The 22,525-nt window shown below is 47.8% G+C and overlaps 1 protein-coding gene across 1 annotated transcript in view; it reads left to right on the top strand.

Annotated features, from left to right (window-relative positions):
• The first annotated feature begins 15,056 nt into the window (after nt 1–15,056).
• Nucleotides 15,057–22,525, top strand: part of RAB3B (RAB3B, member RAS oncogene family) — an 821,272-nt gene continuing 813,803 nt past the window's right edge. Inside the window, exon 1 of the mRNA XM_086936190.1 lies at nt 15,057–15,281. The gene's annotated coding sequence lies outside the window, so the exon portion shown is untranslated. The remainder of the gene's footprint in view (nt 15,282–22,525) is intronic.

Below are 22,525 nucleotides of genomic sequence, written 5' to 3'. Positions count from 1 at the left end.
CCTGTTCTTGGGTCCGCTGGTTCGGACGGTCCTCAAAGACGTAGTCAGCTTCCTGGTAACAGGGAACGTGCTGCTCTATATAATATGGCGATGGGTTGGATGACGCACCCTCTTAGAAATCCTCCACGTGCTGTACTTAATACGTTCTGCCAATTCAATGTACCGACACAAAGATACGTGTTCGAGGAAATGTGCAAGGTTCTGCGTGATCAGATATCGGCCGATGCACCTGATGATGTGTTGACCGCTTTGTCTGATCTACAGCTTCAGTTCTCGAACGGACTGATAGTGGATACTAACGTTCGACGTGCTGTTGAGCGGTTGTTATCTTTCCGTCCCACTCCTATACCCCAAGCCTTGTTCGTCGAGGATGTAGAGAGTCAGTTAGATGCGTCTGGTCAGTTTCCTATGCGTGAAGTTCCACCAGTGTGGATGCCAGGTGATGCTGCTCAAAATCCACCGATCTTGCCGCATTTCCAGAGAGTGTGGATACATCTCCCATGGAAACGCTCTGAAGTGTTACAGGTGAAGCAATCTTTGCCTGACCCTCGCAAAAATCCTGCAGGGTATTATAAAGAATTGTCGCAGCTTGTAGACGCTACGATAATGAATCTTGCCGATATCGACATGCTGTTCGGCAATGTCGTGCCTCAGCCGGTATGGGCTAAGATTCGGCACGAAGATCACGCAAACGAATTAGGTGGCGATTGGGCTACTCTTACTGCGGCCTATATGCGACAAGTTGGCGGGGCTAAGCCTGAACAGCTTATTACTGCTCTCCCTCAAAGAATTATTACCTTAATGAAAACGCTTATGCCAGCTATGAGGGTGAACTGGGACAAGTTGTCAGCCTGCAGACAGAAGAAAGACGAGAGTGTCTCTGATTTCTTTACGAGATTTGAGGAGGCATTCATCGATCATAGTGGTCAGGATATGGGTACTGAAGGTGGTCAGCGGTTGTTCGTGGACAAATTTGTCTCTAACTTATTGCCCGACTTGAGCAATAAATTAAAAAATTCTGGGAGTGCGTGGGCCGTCTCTACATCTGCTCAGATATTGGCTACGGCGCAGTATTATGAGAACCGAGAGAAAGAAGAGAACGACCGCGCTGATAAAAAGACGAAAGAACTTAAAACAAAAGTGTTGTTGCAGCAGGCCTATCCTCCGCGTTCCAATCAGAACGCTCCTCAGCAAAATAGACCGCAGTCGCAATCGAATAGGTCACAACCTCGAAATGACTCCTCTTCCCAAAGATCTTCGTTAGGGTACAATCAGTGTGCCTATTGTAGACAGGAGGGTCATTTAAAATGTAACTGTCCCGTTCTAAACGATCGTAACAGTAATAACTCATCTAGAGGAGGTTGTGGTGGTTCTCAGCAGACATCACGTGGTAGGGGTCGTAGTGTTCAAGATGATCGTTCAGATAATTCATCAAATTCCAATAACTGTTTTGATCAACGCGGATCATCGCAAGGACGATCTGCGCAGTACAATGTGGACGATTATTACGTCGATCAGGATGCTGACGACAGTAATTACTAGGACAGCCATAGACAAGGAGAGGGAGTGGTATCAGTTCCGGTTGATCAGAGAGGGCCTTACGTCGCAGTTGCTACATCGGGCGTCGTGGAGCCTTTTCTGTTGGACACTGGTGCAGCGAAAAGTTCCATAATGCATTCGAAACTCCCTGGCGCACCTTTGTCTGGCTTAACCAATGTTTCCGTTGGATTCTCTGGCGCCCCTGTTAGCAATCCAGTTTCACGCCCTTTGCCCCTTACAATTGGGCCTCATGAGCTGACAGCTCCATTGATTTTAACTACCGGTTGTGGTGAAAATCTTTTGGGCCTGGATTTGCTAAAACGTTTGTATGCAACTTTGTATTGTTCTCCTGCGGGTGTAAAGCTTACGTTAGGAGAGAGGGTTGTCTCTCCTATGTACTTGTCTCTCGATAAGCTTCCACCGGAATTGAGTTCTCTTCCTGCATCTTTGTGGGCGACAGGTCCCAATGATGTGGGCCTGCTTGACATCTCCCCTTATGTTGTTCAGCTGAAATCAAATGTACGGTTGCCACGTATTCCCCAGTATCGAATCTCCCTTGATGGTGAACGAGCACTGTTAGCGATCATTTATGATCTAATCGAGAAAGATGTTATTGAAGAGACGCGGGGAAACGTGTGCAACAGCCCTGTACTGCCTATTTTAAAACGTACTGATCCTTCAAAACCACCTGTTTATCGTTTTGTTATCGATTTACGGGAGGTAAATAAAATTGTGATTCCTCAGTTCCCTGTTGTGCCTGACATCACGGCGCTACTGACTCTGATTCCAGCTTCTGCATCATGGTTCTCGGTGATCGATCTGAAGAATGCTTTCTTTAGCATTCCGATTGCCGAAGAAAGCAGAGACCTTTTCGGTTTCTCTCTTGGTGGTCGCAGCTTCCGGTTTAAACGCGCTCCTCAGGGCTACTGTGAGAGTCCATCGATTTACAGTCAAGCCTTGAAGGGTCAACTTGATGCGTTTTCGTTGCCGGCTGGTGCGGCCTTGATCCAATATGTTGATGACTTATTGGTGGCTGCGGATACTCAGGACATTTGCAAAATTGCTACGGTGTCGTTGCTGCAACATCTCTGTGACTTACATCACAAGGTGTCACCTTCTAAACTCCAATATTGTTGTCAAGAAGTAACCTATCTAGGTCACTTATTGTCAAAGGATGGAAGACGGCTGACCCCAGAGAGAATTGCAGCAATTGCACGAATGACTGTGCCAACAACCCAAAGAGATGTGCGTGCCTTTCTAGGTATCACGTCGTATTGCAGGCAATGGATTCCAAATTTTTCATTGCTAGCGAAACCATTGGTGGGTCTTACGTGCAAGGATGTCTCAACTCCTTTACCATGGACGGAAGAATGTCAGAAAAGTTTTTCTGAATTACGTGACTCATTGTGTTCGGCTCCTGTGTTAGGTACCCCTGACTACAGCAAGCCGTTTACATTATATGTTCACGAGAGGGAAGGTTGTGCTTTGAGTGTCCTAACGCAACCTTTTGGTGGTAAGCAACGTCCATGTGCATATTTTTCCTCGACCTTGGACCCGGTAGCTAGAGCATTGCCGAGTTGCTTGAGAGCAACAGCGGCAGCTGCGGTGTCCATCCGACAATCAGCAGGACTGGTCATGGATAATATGCTTACGGTGATGGTTCCGCATGCGGTCGACACTCTTTTGAATCGTACGAAAACTCAGCACTTGACGAGTGCAAGGTTGTCTGGGTACGAGTTGACGCTGTTGGCGAGTCATATTCAGATAAAACGTTGCAATGTTCTGAATCCGGCAACTTTGTTACCCATTAGTACAGAGTCAGATGAAATAGCCCATGACTGCTATCTGAGGACTGAAGAGGAAACAAAAGGTCGAGTGGACCTTAAAAACACTCCTTTGGAAAATCCAGACGGAACTTTGTATGTGGATGGTTCATGTTTTAAATTGCCGAATGGTGATGTGACTACTGCGTATGCTGTTGTGACTTTGATTACTGTTGTGGAAACTGCGAGATTGAATCAGAACTCTGCTCAGGCTGCAGAGCTGATCGCTCCAACTAGAGCGTGTGTGTTAGCGAAAGGGAAACGTGTGAATGTGTTTACCGACAGCCAATATGCGTTTGGCGTCGCTCATAACTTTGGACGGTTGTGGAGAGAGAGAGGTTTTATGACGTCGCATGGTACGAAGATTCAGCATGGACAACTTGTGAATGATCTTTTGGATGCACTTACGTTGCATAAGCAGGTAGCGATTGTTAAATGTAGTGCACATCGTAAGGTGACGGATGATGTTGGTCGTGGTAATGCATTTGCGGATGAGATTGCTAAGGAGACTGCCCGGAACCTTAGCACTAGAATGTATGTGACGAGTTCGGTTAGGTGGCCTACAGAGACTAGTATGTGTGAGGACACTATCGAGAGTGTGAAAGCGATTCAAGATGAGGCCACCGAGGCTGAAAAGACGAAGTGGAAAGAAAGTACGGGAAAGTTGGATGCGAATGGTTGTTGGATTGATTTGTCGGAACATAAGAGATGGATGTTACCGGATGCGTATGTGCTGCCTGTTGTGACAATGGCGCATGGGTTAGCACATATTAGTGTGAAAGGGATTTGTAAGTTGCTGTCCCATGTGTGGAAGAATGATGGTATCACAAAATGTGCTGAACGATTGGTTAAGAATTGTATGGTATGTATGTTGTACAATCCTGGTAAGGGAACCCCAACTCCTCCTGGCCACTTTGCTCCCCCTTCATGTCCTTTTGAGGTGATCCAATTAGACTTCATCTATATGGAGAGATGCAACAACCTGAAATACGTTTTAGTTGTGGTTTGCGCGTTCTCCCGATGGGTCGAAGCCTACCCTCTTAAAGACAATACTGCCCTGTCGACTGCGAAAATCCTACTGAAGGAATACTTTCCTCGGTATGGAATGCCTCGGATTGTATGGTCTGATAACGGAAGTGAGTTTGTAGGAAGTGTGATGAAAAGTGTGTGTAAGGGCCTTGGAATTAATCAAAAATTCCATAGCGCCAATCATCCCCAGTCAGCTGGTTTGGTTGAAGGGTATAATGGCACCCTTAAACTGAAGCTAGCGAAGATTCAGGCTACGACTGGTCTTTCGTGGCCTGATGCTTTACCCTTAGCTTTATTGTCAACTAGGGCAACCGTACACTCCCGAGTAGGGCTTAGTCCCTATGAAATAGTGTTCGGTCGTCCTGCGAATGTGTGGGGGGTCCCTAGACCGGGTGTGTTCTCCAGTCTTGAATATCCAATGTTGATTGACTATCTTCATGATCTGACTGCTGAACTGAGGTTAATTCACCAACAGGTTTACGAAGCATTGCCGACGCAGACGGAGGGTCCAGGCCACCAGCTCCAGCCTGGAGACTGGGTGGTAACCAGAAATTTTGCCCGCAAGAAGAATTTGGAACCCCGGTTTACTGGACCCTACCAGGTCCTCCTTGCCACGAGAACTGCCGTCCGTTTAGAGGGTCGAAAAAATTGGGTGCATGCCACCCATACGAAGAAAGTTCCTATTCCTTTACCGGCAGACTCGTGGGTGAGGAGGGGCATTGCTTCAGCTGAATCCGAAAGATTGCCGGCGTTTGTACCTTTTAGCGACGCACAACCTGTCGGAGAATCCTCAGTGCAGCAGAAAGACACTGTTGAACATTTGTCATCAAAAGACTCGAGACCAGAACATTCGACTGATCAACAGGATTCTGTTCCCTCATCGGATCCTTTGTTTGATGAACATACACGTCCTGGGAAAACTCGATACTTTTTGCGTTCTAGCTCTAAGGACAAATAAAAGATTCTGTTCTGTCCCTTGACAATTGCATTATCCCGTTTTCCACGATCAGTCTGAACACCCATATCATTGCAATTATTTTTGTATATATATTGAGTTTCGTTCCACATGTATTTTTGCTTCCACAGTTGAGAGACATTTTGCATATACATTATAAATAAAGGCCGTAGGGCCGCGCGTGTACTTCCTTCTGGTTAGTAGGTCTTGACGCTAGGTTAAAGACCGTCGGTTCCTGGGAACTCCTAGGGATTGACTACTGCTACACAGAACGAAGTGCGTCAAGAAACGTTGCGGACGGTCATAGGGGATGGCGTTCTCGAAGCTGATGGACTTGGAAGAAGCTCAGGCGCAGAGGTTCAAGCTACAACAACTTACTCGTACCAAATGTTTTATGTTTCAAATGTTTGTATTGCTTTTGATTGTTTCTGCACTATTGGCGGGTGGGGTGTATTACATGATGTCGTACTTCTTACCTTCTGCCATACCTACTCCTACCTCTGACCCTAAACTTACCTCCACTGCATCCCCTCATTCTTTTCATATCCTACCTGAACACGAGCAGGCTAGACGTGCAGAATTTCGAAATAATTCCTTTATTCAGCTCCTTCATCAGCACCAGTTAGTGGTTAATACTACTAATTGTTGGGTGTGTGGACTAATGCCACATACCACGGATAAGGGAATTCCATATCTGGTCTTACCGTATAGTTCCCAGGGTTCAGCTCGAGCATTCCAAACAATGTTTCGAAGCGCACTAGATTCTTACCCCAGTCGAGAGCCACGTTCTCCCTACTTTGGCACTGGCTCGTATCATAAGCCTTTGTCCATAGCGATAGAAGATTTAGATAGAGATATCTATGAGCCGTCGCTCATCCCAGAGGAAGAGGTACAAGCCTATAGGGTCCTGAGTAAGGTCGAGTACAGTGCGCTCACGAGTGAAAAACAGCTTAAAAGCTCGCCGCCGATATGGGTCGTACCCCACATTGGTAATTTTTGTCTAATGGGTCGTGGCCGAAGATCGAAAGCCCGATTTGGAGAGAGTGCTTGCACCGAGAATTACATTCTGCCGATGGTCTCGTCCCCTGTGTTTCTGGCTGCCAAGGGTACATACTTTGTTTGCCATGATCGTGCGTATGCATGGTTGCCCTTTGACTTTATGGGCTCATGTTTTATCGCAAATCTGTTGCCTCCGACGTTCACTGTAGACTCAGACTATCACAAAACTAGAGTTGTGAGAGGCGTAATTAGTGAAGAGGATACTGCCGGTCAAGAGGCAGGAGACTTTTTCAAGGGTTTCCTCCTGTTTTGAGGGCCTATGGTTAATAGTAGGAACCTGAGACAGTTGACTCGAGTGGTGGAATCGACAGCTAATATTACTGCCAGTGCCCTTGGTAATATCACCACAGAACTTCAGGCGGATAGACTTATGACGTTACAAAACCGTATGGTTTTAGACGTGATCTTAGCAGATCGAGGTGGGGTATGTAAGGTGATCCATTCGAGCTGCTGTATTTTCATTCCAGATAACGCTCCGACCGTCTATCAAGCCATCTCAAAGTTGCATAAGATCTCTGAATCCATACACGTGGATGTAGGGGATTGGACGCTACTTGGGTGGTTTTGGGGCCTGATGTCGACTTGGGGTTGGAAGATTCTGATGATCATCGGAGTTGTTGTGGCGTTCCTGTTCACGTGTTGCCTTTGTGTGCAGTGTGGTCCTGCCTTATGTGGCCTTTGCGCTACAACGTGTATAAGACAGCCACCTGTTACCAAGGGGACTCGGTTGGACAGAGCTATGTTGCAGCAACATCTAGATGGTTTGATGAATATCGAGTATGACTCCGACTAGTGCTTGCCTACATGAGGGCAAAAGGAGCGTCTGAGGTTCCGTGACAATTGTAAGTGGTGTTTTCGACTCGCACGAATATGGTCGAGTCTGGTATCTACGAACCGCAAATGACGAGTTTAGTAAGTGTGCGCAGTTTCGCTGTGCTAACTTAAACCGTTCGTTTGTTACGTGGGTTATTCATCTGTACCCACGGGTTCCATCTTAGATACGGCATCCATTTTGTCTCTTGCCCTCAAGTAGCCAGCGAACGGACGTTGTCCGTTTCGCGACCCTGGGATTCCCAAGACATCCGCGGAAGACACATGTTCTTTGAAAGTGTCTTTATGACGAGGGGGATGATGTTGTAAGGCAGATGGCCCCGCTCGAGGCTCATCTTGCCGTGCCGGTCTATTGTCTCAGCCGTGCATCTCATTAGGCACGTCCCTTTGATGCCTGTAGCTCGTGTTTCCTGATACCTCCCTTTTACACCCTTTTCGACCTCCCCACTGTTTCCATCTTCCTCTGCACCTGTTCTTGTTCCTTTTTCGATCTGTTTTACTGCCGATTGGAATGTAGTAATGATGGGAAGATGGGTTTTTACAGTTGGGAACCGCCAAATGTTTCCGCACTTATGCCCCGGACCTTGGATGTATCAAAGTGACCAAAGTGACCCCTCTCGGGGATAATTACGGGAACCAAGTTGTAAACCTTTGTGTACCATGCAACCTTATGGGAGAAATTTGTATAAAAGGAGCGATCCTCAGTAGCAATTTGAAGCAGTCTCCTCGAACCTACATTCGTTGTACTTCCTGTGACTTCTGTGTTCCCTGCAGTAAATAAACCTTGAATCATCATCCCCCTCGTCATAAAGACACTTTCAAAGAACATGTGTCTTCCGCGGATGTCTTGGGAATCCCAGGGTCGCGAAACGGACAACATCCGTTCGCTGGCTACTTGAGGGCAAGAGACAAAATGGATGCCGTATCTAAGATGGAACCCGTGGGTACAGATGAATAACCCACGTAACAAACGAACGGTTTAAGTTAGCACAGCGAAACTGCGCACACTTACTAAACTCGTCATTTGCGGTTCGTAGATACCAGACTCGACCATATTCGTGCGAGTCGAAAACACCACTTACAATTGTCACGGAACCTCAGACGCTCCTTTTGCCCTCATGTAGGCAAGCACTAGTCGGAGTCATACTCGATATTCATCAAACCATCTAGATGTTGCTGCAACATAGCTCTGTCCAACCGAGTCCCCTTGGTAACAGGTGGCTGTCTTATACACGTTGTAGCGCAAAGGCCACATAAGGTAGGACCACACTGCACACAAAGGCAACACGTGAACAGGAACGCCACAACAACTCCGATGATCATCAGAATCTTCCAACCCCAAGTCGACATCAGGCCCCAAAACCACCCAAGTAGCGTCCAATCCCCTACATCCACGTGTATGGATTCAGAGATCTTATGCAACTTTGAGATGGCTTGATAGACGGTCGGAGCGTTATCTGGAATGAAAATACAGCAGCTCGAATGGATCACCTTACATACCCCACCTCGATCTGCTAAGATCACGTCTAAAACCATACGGTTTTGTAACGTCATAAGTCTATCCGCCTGAAGTTCTGTGGTGATATTACCAAGGGCACTGGCAGTAATATTAGCTGTCGATTCCACCACTCGAGTCAACTGTCTCAGGTTCCTACTATTAACCATAGGCCCCCAAAACGGGATGAAACCCTTGAAAAAGTCTCCTGCCTCTTGACCGGCAGTATCCTCTTTACTAGCAAAAAACTTTGGCTGTGACTCTTCAATCGTAACTCCTCTTTACTAGCAAAAAACTTTGGCTGTGACTCTTCAATCGTAACTTTAAAATTTCCATCATTCATTAAAACCTGTAGTCTGGCAACTTCATCAATAACTAACCCCTCAAGGACCTGCCTATCCTCTGCATTGGCTACTAAAGTTGTCCATCTAACGTGACGAAGATTGTTTGATGAAACGACATCTGACGTCATAAGGTTCCTAGCTGGATTTTCTGTCGTTCTTTTTTGTTCTAGGTTGAATAGTAAAGACAAAGGATTGTGATCACTCTCCAGCCTAGATATGACCTGCATGTTGATCACTTTACTCCAGACTCTGACATCTACCAGAATATAATCAATCCTACTGCTTGATCTTTGGTTATCAAAGGTATGCCTACCATGGATATCAGAAGGAGTGCGGCCATTGGCTGCCCTCAGTCCTCTGGATAGGCATAAACTTTTGACCTGGATAGCTACTTCTGACCATTTTTTGACCACTGAAATGTCTAACTGAGGAATTCCCCATTTGGTGTCTTCTTCATATGTCAGATCATTATCCTCACAACCTAGAGGTTCAAATGTTGTGTTTAGGTCTCCACCCACCAGGATATTGTACTGAGTAGATAACATCTCTAGGTCAGCATCTAAATCTCCTACTATATCTGAGGATATGCCCCCTTGGGTTCCCCTAGCATAGATGTTGTATATTGCCAACTTGCAACCATCGTTACAAGTGAGCAGTATAGAGAGTAGGTCGCTATTAGAGATATGATTCTGCTTGATGGTACATTGCAGAGCTTGCCGTATCCAAATAATTAAACCCCCTGAAGGGCGTCCCTTTGTATTCTTTTTCGCGGGCACATAAAAGTTTAAAAATCCCAGGCGAAAAACTGGTGACACTGACCATGTCTCTTGTAATAGAACAATGTCATAAGAATCTATAAAGTCACACCATTCCGGGGTCTCTATTTTATGTTGGATGCCTGCGACATTCCAAGAGATGATCTTGGTGGGACTTTCCCTTTCCATATTCCTCTTAATTAAGGGAATAGTCAGGTTAGGGGAAGGCGCACCAGGTGGAGACCTTACTTCAACTAGTTTAATACCAGATTGAGCAGCAGATGAGATGTTCTCTACTGGTTTAGAGGTATAGCCTCTCAGTTCAAGTATCCTAGTCTCTCCACGATCTATTACTTCAGTCGAGGGGGTACTAGGATTCCCGTGCTTGTCCTCTTTAATCTTTAGTTGCCCTACACACATCGGATTTTCCAGTCAATCACATTGGCTTAATCCTGATATGGCAGAAAACCTATTTTCTATCGCAATTCCCCAGTTATTTTTGTTTGGCGGGTATTTGGCTTTTCTTAGTACAGGGTTCCATTTAGTTTTTAACAATGTTGGATTTATGGTATTTCCCTTTTTTGTATAAAAGAAATCCAGCGTTAATGGCACTATTTCTGTAGATCTACGCTGGGGGGGGGGTATATATTAGCTAGTATATTTGGTAGGACATCAGGATCTGAGAGGTGCAACACCACGCAATCCCCCCTAAACTTTTTAATGCCACCCCCAATCCATTCAACCCTTCTAGCTTTTACTACTTCCTGTGCCAGCTGGTCCCTGCCTCCTGGTTTAAAAGCCATATTCTTTGATAACCAGTGAAGTGATTTGTTTATCAAAGAAGGGATATTCTCCTCTTGTCCTGATTCTAATTGGGGAACATTGGCTAGAACCAGTATTAATGGGGATGCTTCCACTATTAGTTCTACAGGACCTTTATCTATATTCTCTATTTCATTGATATTTCTAATAGCAGGCCCTGCAGAATCCTTAACCATGGAGGCTGTGTTTGGAATTCCCATCCCCTCTCCCCCTTGTCCAAGCTGGGACGTGGTGTATTGGGAAGTGTTTGCGGCAGTATCTGGGCAAACTACGGCTTTAGTATTTTTCGGATCTGCCATGGCCAAGTTTATTGGGACAGATTTGGGTATTTCTGCTATAGTTTTTTGCAAAAGGGCTCCCAATCTAGTGACCTCTGCTGTGAGCAAGTCGATTTTACTTAAAAGTGGTTTCGTAATCGTTTTAACTTTATTATCTATGGCGTTCAGTAGTTTTTTGAATTGATCTTCATCTAGACGAATTCCACCTCCCCCATTATTCCCAATGTCGTCACCATTTTTCTCCTCAGAGGAGGCATCAAGGCATTTTTTACCTGATCTAAGTCCGCCCCTTTTTGGTATGTTTTTACCCTTACCCTTTGTTACTCTAGGGGCTGGCACCGGTGTAGGAGTTTCCTCCTCTAGGGTACTGTTTTCAACATCAATGGTACACTCTGGAGCTGGTTCATTAATTTCGACTAATAATTGGGTCAATGGGTTATTATCAGGGGTTTGGAAAACCTCATTACTAATGTCAAGAACTGAAACAGGTAGAGGTGTATTATCAATGAGCAAGTCCGGCGAATAGCTAAGTCCCAAAGATGACCTCCTATCCTGGTTAATTTTGGCAACTTTCTGTACCATGTAATTATCTATAGTATTGAGTGGAGCAGAAGATGCTTTGGCTTTAGTCATTGTAATATCAGCAAAGGTAGTCCTTATGGTGAAAGGCAATATGGAGATCCAGACGAATACAGGAATGGAAGGGTGGCAGCACTTACTTGGATGGAATTGGGCAGCCTTCTTAGCCCTGCTCCTGCCTCTTCGTGCCGATGAGGGCCGTAGAGGGCCCGCCCTTTGCCCGGGCTTCGCCCCGGGCGTCCCGCGACGCGGGGGTTCTCCTTCTTTTGAAGGTCTGTTTGGCGCTCACAGGGCGCTACCGCGTCACTCAGACGCGCCGCCGCGATGCCTGCCGGGATTGGAAGTCTCCCGGAGCGGCGGCGCGGAGTCCGATGTCCCTGGACTCTTGGCGGTGGCGGCGGTAATGGCGGTGATGTCTGCCTGCTTCTGTGGGCTTCCTGCAGGTAAGTAAGACTCTCGGCGGTGGCGGCGGTTCTGCAAGTGACTCCCCCGCTCTGCCGGGGTTCTCCTTCTTTTGAAGGTCTGTTTGGCGCTCACAGGGCGCTACCGCGTCACTCAGACGCGCCGCCGCGATGCCTGCCGGGATTGGAAGTCTCCCGGAGCGGCGGAGCGGAGTCCGATGTCCCTGGACTCTTGGCGGTGGCGGCGGTAATGGCGGTGATGTCTGCCTGCTTCTGTGGGCTTCCTGCAGGTAAGTAAGACTCTCGGCGGTGGCGGCGGTTCTGCAAGTGACTCCCCCGCTCTGCCGGGGTTCTCCTTCTTTTGAAGGTCTGTTTGGCGCTCACAGGGCGCTACCGCGTCACTCAGACGCGCCACCGCGATGCCTGCCGGGATTGGAAGTCTCCCGGAGCGGCGGAGCGGAGTCCGATGTCCCTGGACTCTTGGCGGTGGCGGCGGTAATGGCGGTGATGTCTGCCTGCTTCTGTGGGCTTTCTGCAGGTAAGTAAGACTCTCGGCGGTGGCGGCGGTTCTGCAAGTGACTCCCCCGCTCTGCCGGGGTTCTCCTTCTTTTGAAGGTCTGTTTGGCTCTCACAGGGCGCTACCGCGTCACTCAGACGCGCCGCCGCAATGCCTGCCGGGATTGGAAGTCTCCCGGAGCGGCGGCGCGGAGTCCGATGTCCCTGGACTCTTGGCGGTGGGGGCGGTAATGGCGGTGATGTCTGCCTGCTTCTGTGGGCTTCCTGCAGGTAAGTAAGACTCTCGGCGGTGGCGGCGGTTCTGCAAGTGACTCCCCCGCTCTGCCGGGGTTCTCCTTCTTTTGAAGGTCTGTTTGGCGCTCACAGGGCGCTACCGCGTCACTCAGACGCGCCGCCGCGATGCCTGCCGGGATTGGAAGTCTCCCGGAGCGGCGGCGCGGAGTCTGATGTCCCTGGACTCTTGGCGGTGGCGGCGGTAATGGCGGTGATGTCTGCCTGCTTCTGTGGGCTTCCTGCAGGTAAGTAAGACTCTCGGCAGTGGCGGCGGTTCTGCAAGTGACTCCCCCGCTCTGCCGGGGTTCTCCTTCTTTTGAAGGTCTGTTTGGCGCTCACAGGGCGCTACTGCGTCACTCAGACGCGCCGCCGCGATGCCTGCCGGGATTGGAAGTCTCCCGGAGCGGCGGCGCGGAGTCCGATGTCCCTGGACTCTTGGCGGTGGCGGCGGTGATGTCTGCCTGCTTCTGTGGGCTTCCTGCAGGTAAGTAAGACTCTCGGCGGTGGCGGCGGTTCTGCAAGTGACACTCAAAAAGCGCCTCAAAGAATATCTGAGCCAGCACGGTATCAAACACCGCCGAGTAACTCGCCAAAGGCCGCAAGCCAACGGGGATGTGGAACGGTTTATGCAGACCCTGAACAAGGCACTACGGATCGATGTTGACCAAGGGGGAACTTGGAAAATTTTTGCACCAGTTCCTGAGAGCGTACCAACACACCCCCACTGCACCACCCGGTGTGCACTGAGTGATCTGCTCCTGAAGCGGGCTGTGCGAGATGGCAAACCCACCAGTGGCCAGTGGGTTCTGGCCGTCATGGACATGAGGCAATCTCAGGCCCGACGCCAATATAACGACGACCGGGCAAGTAAGAAGAGAGGAGCCCGCCCGCAGCCATCGAAGTGGGGGACTATGTGGTCATGAAGGACCGACATCCAGGGTCCAAGTTTTGCACCCCCTTTGAACGTCACCTGTGGAAGGTAGTGCAGATAAAAGGGACCATGGTAGTAGCGAGAAAGGGCAGCCAGCGGACAGCCCGCAACACGTCCTGGTTTAAGAAGGCCCGAAACCCCGAAGAGGGGGTGACGGGGTCAGAGCCCGCAGGGTGGAGTGAAGATGAAGAGGGGCAGACGGAAGGGCACACCCGAGCTGAGGACACGCAAGAGGTGGATCTAGAAGGAATCTCGGAGGAACCAGCGGCTGGTGATAGGGGTCCCACAGAGCCGCGAGAGGAAGCATCTGGGAGTCCTCAGGGAAGCCAGGAGTGTAGATTGCGAAGCAATCCGAAACCCAGCTCGAGGTTGAGAGACTTCATGTGCTGAACAGCTAGGAAGAGACATGGCTCCTCCATGGACAGTAACTAAGTCCCTAGAATTATGTTATGTTATTGTTTAATGGTTGGCACCTTCACAAGTTCTGTGAGTTAGATGGGATGTAGTGAGCCTACCCGGCTACTGCACAACATTGTTGCACTTTCAACTCCCTGGGCCGGGCTCGGACCAGGGAGTATATATAATAAAAGACAACGTCAGCGCCCGTGGCTGAGGGCGTGAAGTGAGCATCTGTGTGAACAGCCCATTATTGTAGCTGCGCCATAAAGTTAGGCCTGTCCCCTGCCCACGAGCCCTAGAAGCCGGTTGCAGCACCGACCGCATTCCCAGGGCCTGCCCGGTGACCCCCGGTGTACGGTCCGACTCTACACCATTGAGAGCACTTCCTATTATAGTGTGAAATAAAGTAAAGTACCAGGGCCCATTTTTTCCGAATTAACCATGCAGGAATTGGCGTAATGACAGAAACCTGGGGCCTTATTTATGAAGGACTTGCGCCGCCGGTGCGTCACTTTTAACATGGGAAAAAGTGACGCACCGGCGGCGCAAGTCCTTCATAAATAAGGCCCCAGGGCCACACTGAAGACAACGTGCTGCAGTCTTGCATTAAAGGACCCCCTTCACTTGAAACGGATGTAAAAGAGAAAACCTAGCTTTTCAGTTCATTACACGGATGTGGAAACCTGCACTGTATGACAGGTGTGGCGTTCTGCCTTTATTAAAAAATTATCATTCGCTTTCAGTAGCTCTATATTAGTCATTTAAGTGCCAGGTGTTCGTCTCAAGGATCGCGGCGTGATAAACAAGTGAGAGCTGTAAAGTACCAACCGCTGCAGCTTGTATTTACAGGGCTCTGGCGCCGGTGGCTCGCTCGGGTTTAACAAGGGCGGGCTGCTGAAGCTAGTGACGCCATCACAAGCGCAGTCAAATGAGAAGAGCGGGTTCTCGCTTAGTCCCGCCCCGAGGCGTGGCCTCACAGGCGCCGCCCCCTGGGCTCTCTGTCCAGGTTCACCCGGTGCGCAGCTCTGAGCCGGGAGCGTCTGTAGGTCCGAGGCTGTTCGGCGCAGAGAGGGAGCAGCTTTGTTCACTCGCAGAGAGGGCTGGGGGAGCAGCGCGGGCCAAGATTCTCCACTCTGCCTTCAGGCACCGTCTTCCCTCCCTCACACTCACGCGCATCTGTCCCGTTTCTGGCACTTCTTTACTGGAGCCTGACCGCTGACACCTGAGGAATCGGAGTCGCAGCAACACTGAGGTACCCGCACGTGTTTGTGTTTTCAACTTTACCCGTTTTTTGTTTCTTTTGTAATGGTTGTTAATTTAGGTCATTGCGCTTGTGTGAAAAGTTTGTATTACAATTATCTCGAAACGACACTGTTAGCAGAACTGCGCAATGCAAGTCTTTTGTATGTATGCACTGTTATACAGCAAGGACTGGTCTTTGCTACGAACTTCCATCTATTGAATGAATTAAGTTTATTTGTATAGCACAGTTACTTAAAACCATTTGCAATGCGACTTACATACAATTAAAAAGAGTCATCTATTCATCCACTCACTCAACCACCTATCTGATTAGCGTCCTTGTGTGTTCGTTTATTTATCCGTCGTCCATTCATTCACGCATCCATTTGAAGTACGCACTCATTCACGCACCCATTCATTAATTATTTTATGCATGTACTTTTAGAGTGAATTGTGTTATATTGTACTGTAGCATAGAAACTAGCGCTTCCTACCCCTGGGCGGGCGCTAAAGCGCTTCCCCGAACTGGTACAAGTGATTGCATGTGTCACATTTCAAGCGCCGTCCTAACAAGAGGCTTCTTGGAGCTACACAGCTATTGATTCATTTTTGTGGTTGTCCTTCGCCTGGCAAGCCACCATCCGTTCAGGAATTCCACCCAGTATACTCCTTCTTTCATCTATTCATCTATCTATCTATCCATACATTCATCCACCATTCGTTTGTTCATACACCCTTTACTCATCTATCCTCTGTCCATTCAGTTGTTCATCATTCGCGCAGCCATGTGTTTATTCACAGTTCACTAATCCACCCAATCACCCATACATTCATGTATCCCTTCATGTTCTTGCATTCAGTGTTCTGATGCCTTCACGCTATTGGCAAACGCTGAGACAGTGTTCTGTGCTTGCACCTGTGTGCTGCTGCCCGGATCAACAGATGCGGCACTTGGAAAGGGGGCGTTTATTTCCCGCCAGGGTAAAAGAGGAAATGTGGGCGCGCTGACCACAGACATCAGCCTCAGGGCTGGCGCGCGAGCGCCTCTCTGGAGCTGTCAGAGGCGGCAGGGCGCTGTCCCTGGTGCTGACTGAAACCAGAGCATGAGATGAACGCACGTGGTGCTTGACAGGGTGAAAGGAACTGTGTAACCAGTCTGTGTAAGACGCCGCGTGCGAGCACTCCAGGGAGAAGGCGCGTGCCCACGACGCAAACACTGCACAGCACTGTATGCTCAAAGTAAACGCACGGTCTTAGTATACGTACCTTCTACGCCAGGACCGAGCGTGTCGGTCCATAATGTTCACACAATCGATGCACATCTGGCACAACGCAGCGTATAAACTGACATAATTAAACACATTCTAGATTACCAGACAGCGTACATGTAAACAATGGCTTTTGGCGTTCACGTGTACTGTAAATGAAAATGCACATACATGTTAATTAAACAATGTTAATGCAGCACGCAGGTGCTATCCGAAAGGATCAAAGGCTCACACCATATTCACGTGTTTTCAAGGAATCAAAGAAGCGCGCATGTCAACAAAGTGCACAAGTGCATGCTGGGATGCTGAGACACGTGCATTAAATCTATAGCAACGGGTACAAACAGCGCCCCCAATGCACGAAGCAGAAAGGAAAGGGGCCGCTTGCTGGGTAGTAAAATACAGCTATCATTAATGCGCGATTGCCCCTTGAACCTATGGGTCCATGGGTCACTGCACTGCCGCATTGATGATAGCCACGCCCCTTAATGCATAGAAACATGCGTGTAAACAAAATATAATGCAGGAATACATTGAAGGATGCAAGGAATCACTCGAGTAAGAACCTATATGCAATGCATACCCGCCTCTCAAGATACAAGAAAGTGTGCACGGACGGTGTGCACACACAGACGCTTTCTAGAATTCAAATAAGAGTGCATGTAAAGAATATACAGTGGCCCCGTGTATTCTAAGACACAGCGAAGTGTGTATATTTAGATAATGTACAACTGCATTCTATGGTACAGAGGCGTTCATGTAAGAAACATTGTATCATGCGCATACAAGGCCCAAATACCCGTGCGTTCTTATATATTAAGAAGTGTGAGCATAAGCTGTATTATTGTGGGTATTTTACAACACAAATGTACATTCTAGGATGCAAGCACGCATAAACAAATCTATTAACATGCACATACGCAGCCTAAGATTCAAAGAAGCCTGTATGTAAATAACATGCAAGGCACATGGTGTCAGACCCTGTTTGGGGGCATCAGGGAAGATAGGCGCTTCTGGGCCCCAACCGTGGTAGCGGAGTCGTTTGCCACTGGTGTCCTGGGTCTGTCCCACTATGGCTTTGCAAACTGGACCGAGTACAAACCTTTCCGTACTGGCCTCTCGGGGTAGCAAGAGCAGGCAGTCACCAGCGTTTCAGGGAGGTAGTGTGGGGGACAAGAGCTCTGAACTTAACATTCATCCAAAAGACACCATAACATATTGCCCAGTCCAGTGCTTGTTTTTTTGTAAAAGTACTTTCATTTCACAGCAAAACTAAATACCACACATTTCAACAGCAATGCAATACAGAGTTGAAACCTAAGTCACGTCTATCATTGAGTGTGACACGCCCGTCTGGGACTCTCTCCCTGATATGGTCGGGGTCCCATCATTGCAGCCCCCATCACAATATGATCATATACATCGGATAGGCACTGGAGCAGATGGAATATAATGCCCTCAGTAGACAACCGCACAAATCAGCTCAGTGTCTCCCACCCTTTATGTTTATGCGGCTAAAGTCTGCCCAGCAGCTGTCCACCTCAGCAACGGCGGCCTTCCTGGGCGGCTGTGCACAGGTGCTCAGATTTTGCAGTTGCGTCATCCAGGCCTGGTCATCTGTCGTGGTTTGTCTTTGCCAGTTGCGGCCTCGGGGCTTCTCACTTCAGCGGCCATGGTTCTTCACTTAGGAAGAGACCAAGTTACAACAAGCACCCTCTGAGAAGTCAGGAATCAAAATGAATTCTGCATCTCACATTAGTTATTTAACGACTTTTTCATCAGTTTCAGACACAAGTTCATGAGAAGAAAAGGGGTTTCAAAGTATGGATCCAAAACCGTACGTAGTTCTTCAAAAAATCTTTATTTTAAGCACATTAAAAGTTCTCCAGCTCTGCAATGCCGACACGTGTTTCGCCCACACAGGGGCTTTTTCAAGGCAATCTCACTCAAGATGGACAGGTATGATTGTCAGGTTGATTTGATCTGTGTGGCGTGGCCGGTATCGTACGGGAGTGTTAAGAATCCTATTAATTAAAGTGTAGGCGGTAGCGACGTTCAGGATGTAGGTTCAAACATGATAATTAGTGGGGCGGCAGTAGTCACTTAGTGGAGATCAGTTCTAGTTTTCATGTGCAGGATTATGAAGACCTTGGTAAGTCTGTTCAAAGTACGTGTAGACGCCGGATCTCCACTGCTCAGCACTGTGCTTAAAATAAAGATTTTTTGAAGAACTACGTACGGTTTTGGATCCATACTTTGAAACCCCTTTTCTTCTCATGAACTTGTGTCTGAAACTGATGAAAAAGTCGTTAAATAACTAATGTGAGATGCAGAATTCATTTTGATTCCTGACTTCTCAGAGGGTGCTTGTTGTAACTTGGTCTCTTCCTAAGTATTGACACTGGCATTAAGTTGCTTTGTATCACACCCCTGGTGGTGGGTGTTTCACCAGGTTCTCAGTGCACCTCTATCCTTGATACTACACACGTAACTTGAACAGTGAAAATAATCGTTAACGGAAGGTGCGGACGTTTTCTCTCCCTGAGAAACGCTACCACCAACATGGTTCTTCACTTCCTGATACCAGCGGCAGCGGCACTAACTTCTCAAACCAATGGAGGATGGCCAAGCTACATAGTGGTACTTGGTATTGGAAAGTCTTAATACAGCTGTCACAGGAACCTCTTAGGTCACAGAGAGCGAAGCCAGGAGTGACTTGTGCTGTGAACTGGGGACACCCTCACAACACAGGCCACTCCTGGCTTCGCTCTCTGTGACAGCCAGCTTTGTATGCTGGGAACACGCTGAGCATCTCATCCCGGACCGTCTTTCCTCCTGCAAAACCAGACTTGCTCCTTCGCTCTCTCAGCAGACTGGAAGCCTTCTAGGCACTTGAGGCAGACACTTAACTCCTCCAGCAGAAAGTGCACCAGACTGCAGTTCCAGATGCTGCTCCTCACATCTGGAGATGGGCTGCAGGACGTCACCGGCCCTTACTTGCCACCTCAGTTCTTCAGATATTCTGTGAAACAATCCCTTGCATGGTGAAAAAGAACTTGGAATTGGAGAAAAATGGGGTGATTTGGGTCCCACTTTTATTCTCACTGTCAGACGGGTTGTGGATCTGTTGTTAGAGCTAGTTTGGGTTGGTTGTCTTTCAGATGTCATTCTTTGGCTGCTTCTCAGACCCAGGCTTCTGCAGGGTGATAGCGCCCACAGCTGGTAGCAATGGTGTGGGCTCCAAGAAAGAGTATCCAAAACAAGTTCACAATGACGTGTGAGATCTCAATACCCAGCTGTCATCAGCATTACTAAAGCAGTAATCAGAGACAGGCAAAGGGGCAGGCCCTCCCTCGAAACCTCTTCACCTGGAACAACTGAAACGACAATCTTACACCTCACCCCATAGCAGAGCTCAGAAAGAGCCGACCAACAGGCCTTTGCTAACAAGGCCCTCGTTCAATTTCTAAAGGTTGCCCTTTTTCCATCCTCCCTTACTTCAGTGTCTGAGTCTCCACCCTGGGGCCAAAGAATGCAGGCCTTCCACTTTTGTAATCTCGGTGAAGCTGTCATCATCCAATTTGTGCCACGCCATCGCTCAAATTGCATTTGTACAGCACACAACTGCTTCCAAAGAGGCGTCCGGGCGCTAGTAGCAAGAGAAACGAATCTGCTGGTAAGAAGGACCAGATGATCTAGGTCTCATCAAAGAGGAAAGTTTTAAACTTCTTTTTAAAAGAGGGCTCAGAAGAAGTTATACAAAGAACTGGTGTCTCAAAGATTTTGTACCATTCTCTAGAGAGGAGCGGAGGTTTGCCAGATTTCCTCTGCCAAGTTCTACAGCTAAAAGTGTTAGGCACTAAAAATGATCCAACCAGATGCAGGAAGAATCTGTAGATCAAGAAGATTAGAAAAAAATCAAATCTAAAATGTGACCTTTATGCGTAGGAGTGGTGACCAACAAGGGGATTCATGCCCGCTAAGGAGGCAAAGCTAAACTGAACGGCAGGGAGGCATTTATGATCAGCCATGTGCATATTAAATTTGCATAAACCGTAAAATTTGAATACGTAAGGGAGTCTTGGGCAATCGTATAAGGAAGCTGTAAAAGATTATGATTTGACAGTCTGGTAGTCTGTATATCAGAACACCGAAGAAGAAGTAGGAAGAAGTCAACTTAAAAGTAACAACGAGACCCTCAATATTCCCTACACCCATCAGTGTGATGAAGACACCCACAAATGAAGCCTTAAATATCATGGTAATGCTGCCTCCCTTTTTTCAAAGTAGATACGGAAGCCTGAGGGAATGGCAAGTGCAATATCCGGTGCTGACGTTTCTTCAAATCATTTATTTTCAACCAGAAGATCAAACACATCAAGGGAATGCTTGGGCGGTGATCTGCAATTAATAAAACAGGCCTTAAATAAGGACCATTCTTAGGCAGGGTCGAATGAAGGCATGTTGGAAAAGTTCCTAGAGTTACTGCCAACACAGGAGGCCTTGGGCATACCCGCCATGAGACAGTTAAGGGAAAGTCCAGATCTCAAACAGGTGGACAAATTATCCTTAGTGTAGTCTGGGCTTAAAAGAGCTTAGGGTGATGGCATAGCTGGCGCTGGAGGCACTTCGGGCATGGATGGGCGCAGACAGACTTCCTTTTGGCGCACCTGCGACATGTAATTTGTTGTATAGGGAGGGTCGAGGGAAGCAACAAATCAGCCACCCACTAGAGCGCTGACATGACTAAAATGGCGGCTCAGCAGTGGCTTATCCCTCAGATCAATACAAATGGCAGCTGCTCCTAAAATCAAACCCAAGGAGCCAGACTGAGCCAAGTCAAAAATACAAAACACCTAAAACCACAGTATTGAAAAAACAAGATCCAAAAAGGGAATTTCCCTTTAGTTAAACCAGGGTAATCCCAAACGGATCCCACTGACCCATTATACAAACCCAAACAATATACAGAGTCCTGTTACTTTAAATGTGCTATACACTCCCAGCGCATACTTGCACTCAACTTGCAAACGTAATGTTTGTGCAAGGTTCTGAGTTGCACATAGCAGTGGAACTTTAAGTGAGAGAGACCACTAGGTGCCTTTCTCCCTGATACAGAATAAAAGGTCTGGTGACCCAACTGATTCATAAAGTCTGGTATGCTGCCACTGCCACTTTATGTGATGCGCCCGGGACAGGGACAGTACTCCAACCCCCACTATGAGGACACTCTTGGTGTAACCTATCCAGATCACAAAACAGGTTCTCTCGCACTAGCAGAGACATGCTGAGGGCTCTCTGCACTCGCTACAATAGCATGAAGGCAGGATCACAATAAAACAAGCATTTGCAATTCAGTAGGTCCCGCATTCACGTGAGTTTGAGCTATTGGTATTGTAAATGACAGTGCTTTTTTATGTTTGGGTTTTAAAACATTAATAAAAGGCATTGTCATTTACAATACTTGTAGCTCAAACTCTCGCAAATGCGAAACCTATTGCATTGCAATAAAGGGCCTTCTCAACCGCTTGTTAGATTGTAAATATCAGAGGAAGAGACGTCTTCAAAGTAGTAATAAATAGTGCAGTGAAGATGATGTGTAAGTGTTGTAAATTACACAGACACAAAGTGTGAAGTGAGAGCTACATATGATCTGAACTATAAAGACTAACAAAACGCTCCGACACCTTTTTCTCTTTACACTGTCGCAGCTCAGGAGGAAGAGCGGGAGGGGATGGGCTAGTTCCTGCCCTCTCCTTGCTTTGAGTGTGCAGTGTGGCATTGCATAACGTCATTGATATCTTTGGCCTAATAAAAAAACCTCCAGCTGTAGTAGGGTCTTGGTTTCACCTCCTGGTGAAGGGCGGGCTCTGCTTTATCACAGGCTTGGAGGGAGGGAGGGATGTCTCGGCTGCAGATCCAGCCTCATACAGTGCCCCTGATATTACTAGTGAGTGAGAGGCACTGATGTGCTGGTATTGGTGGT

Source organism: Lissotriton vulgaris, chromosome 1_1 (genome assembly GCF_964263255.1).
Source record: "Lissotriton vulgaris chromosome 1_1, aLisVul1.2, whole genome shotgun sequence".
In the NCBI taxonomy this organism is placed as follows: Eukaryota; Metazoa; Chordata; class Amphibia; order Caudata; family Salamandridae; genus Lissotriton; species Lissotriton vulgaris.
This window is presented reverse-complemented; position numbering and strand designations above follow the sequence as displayed.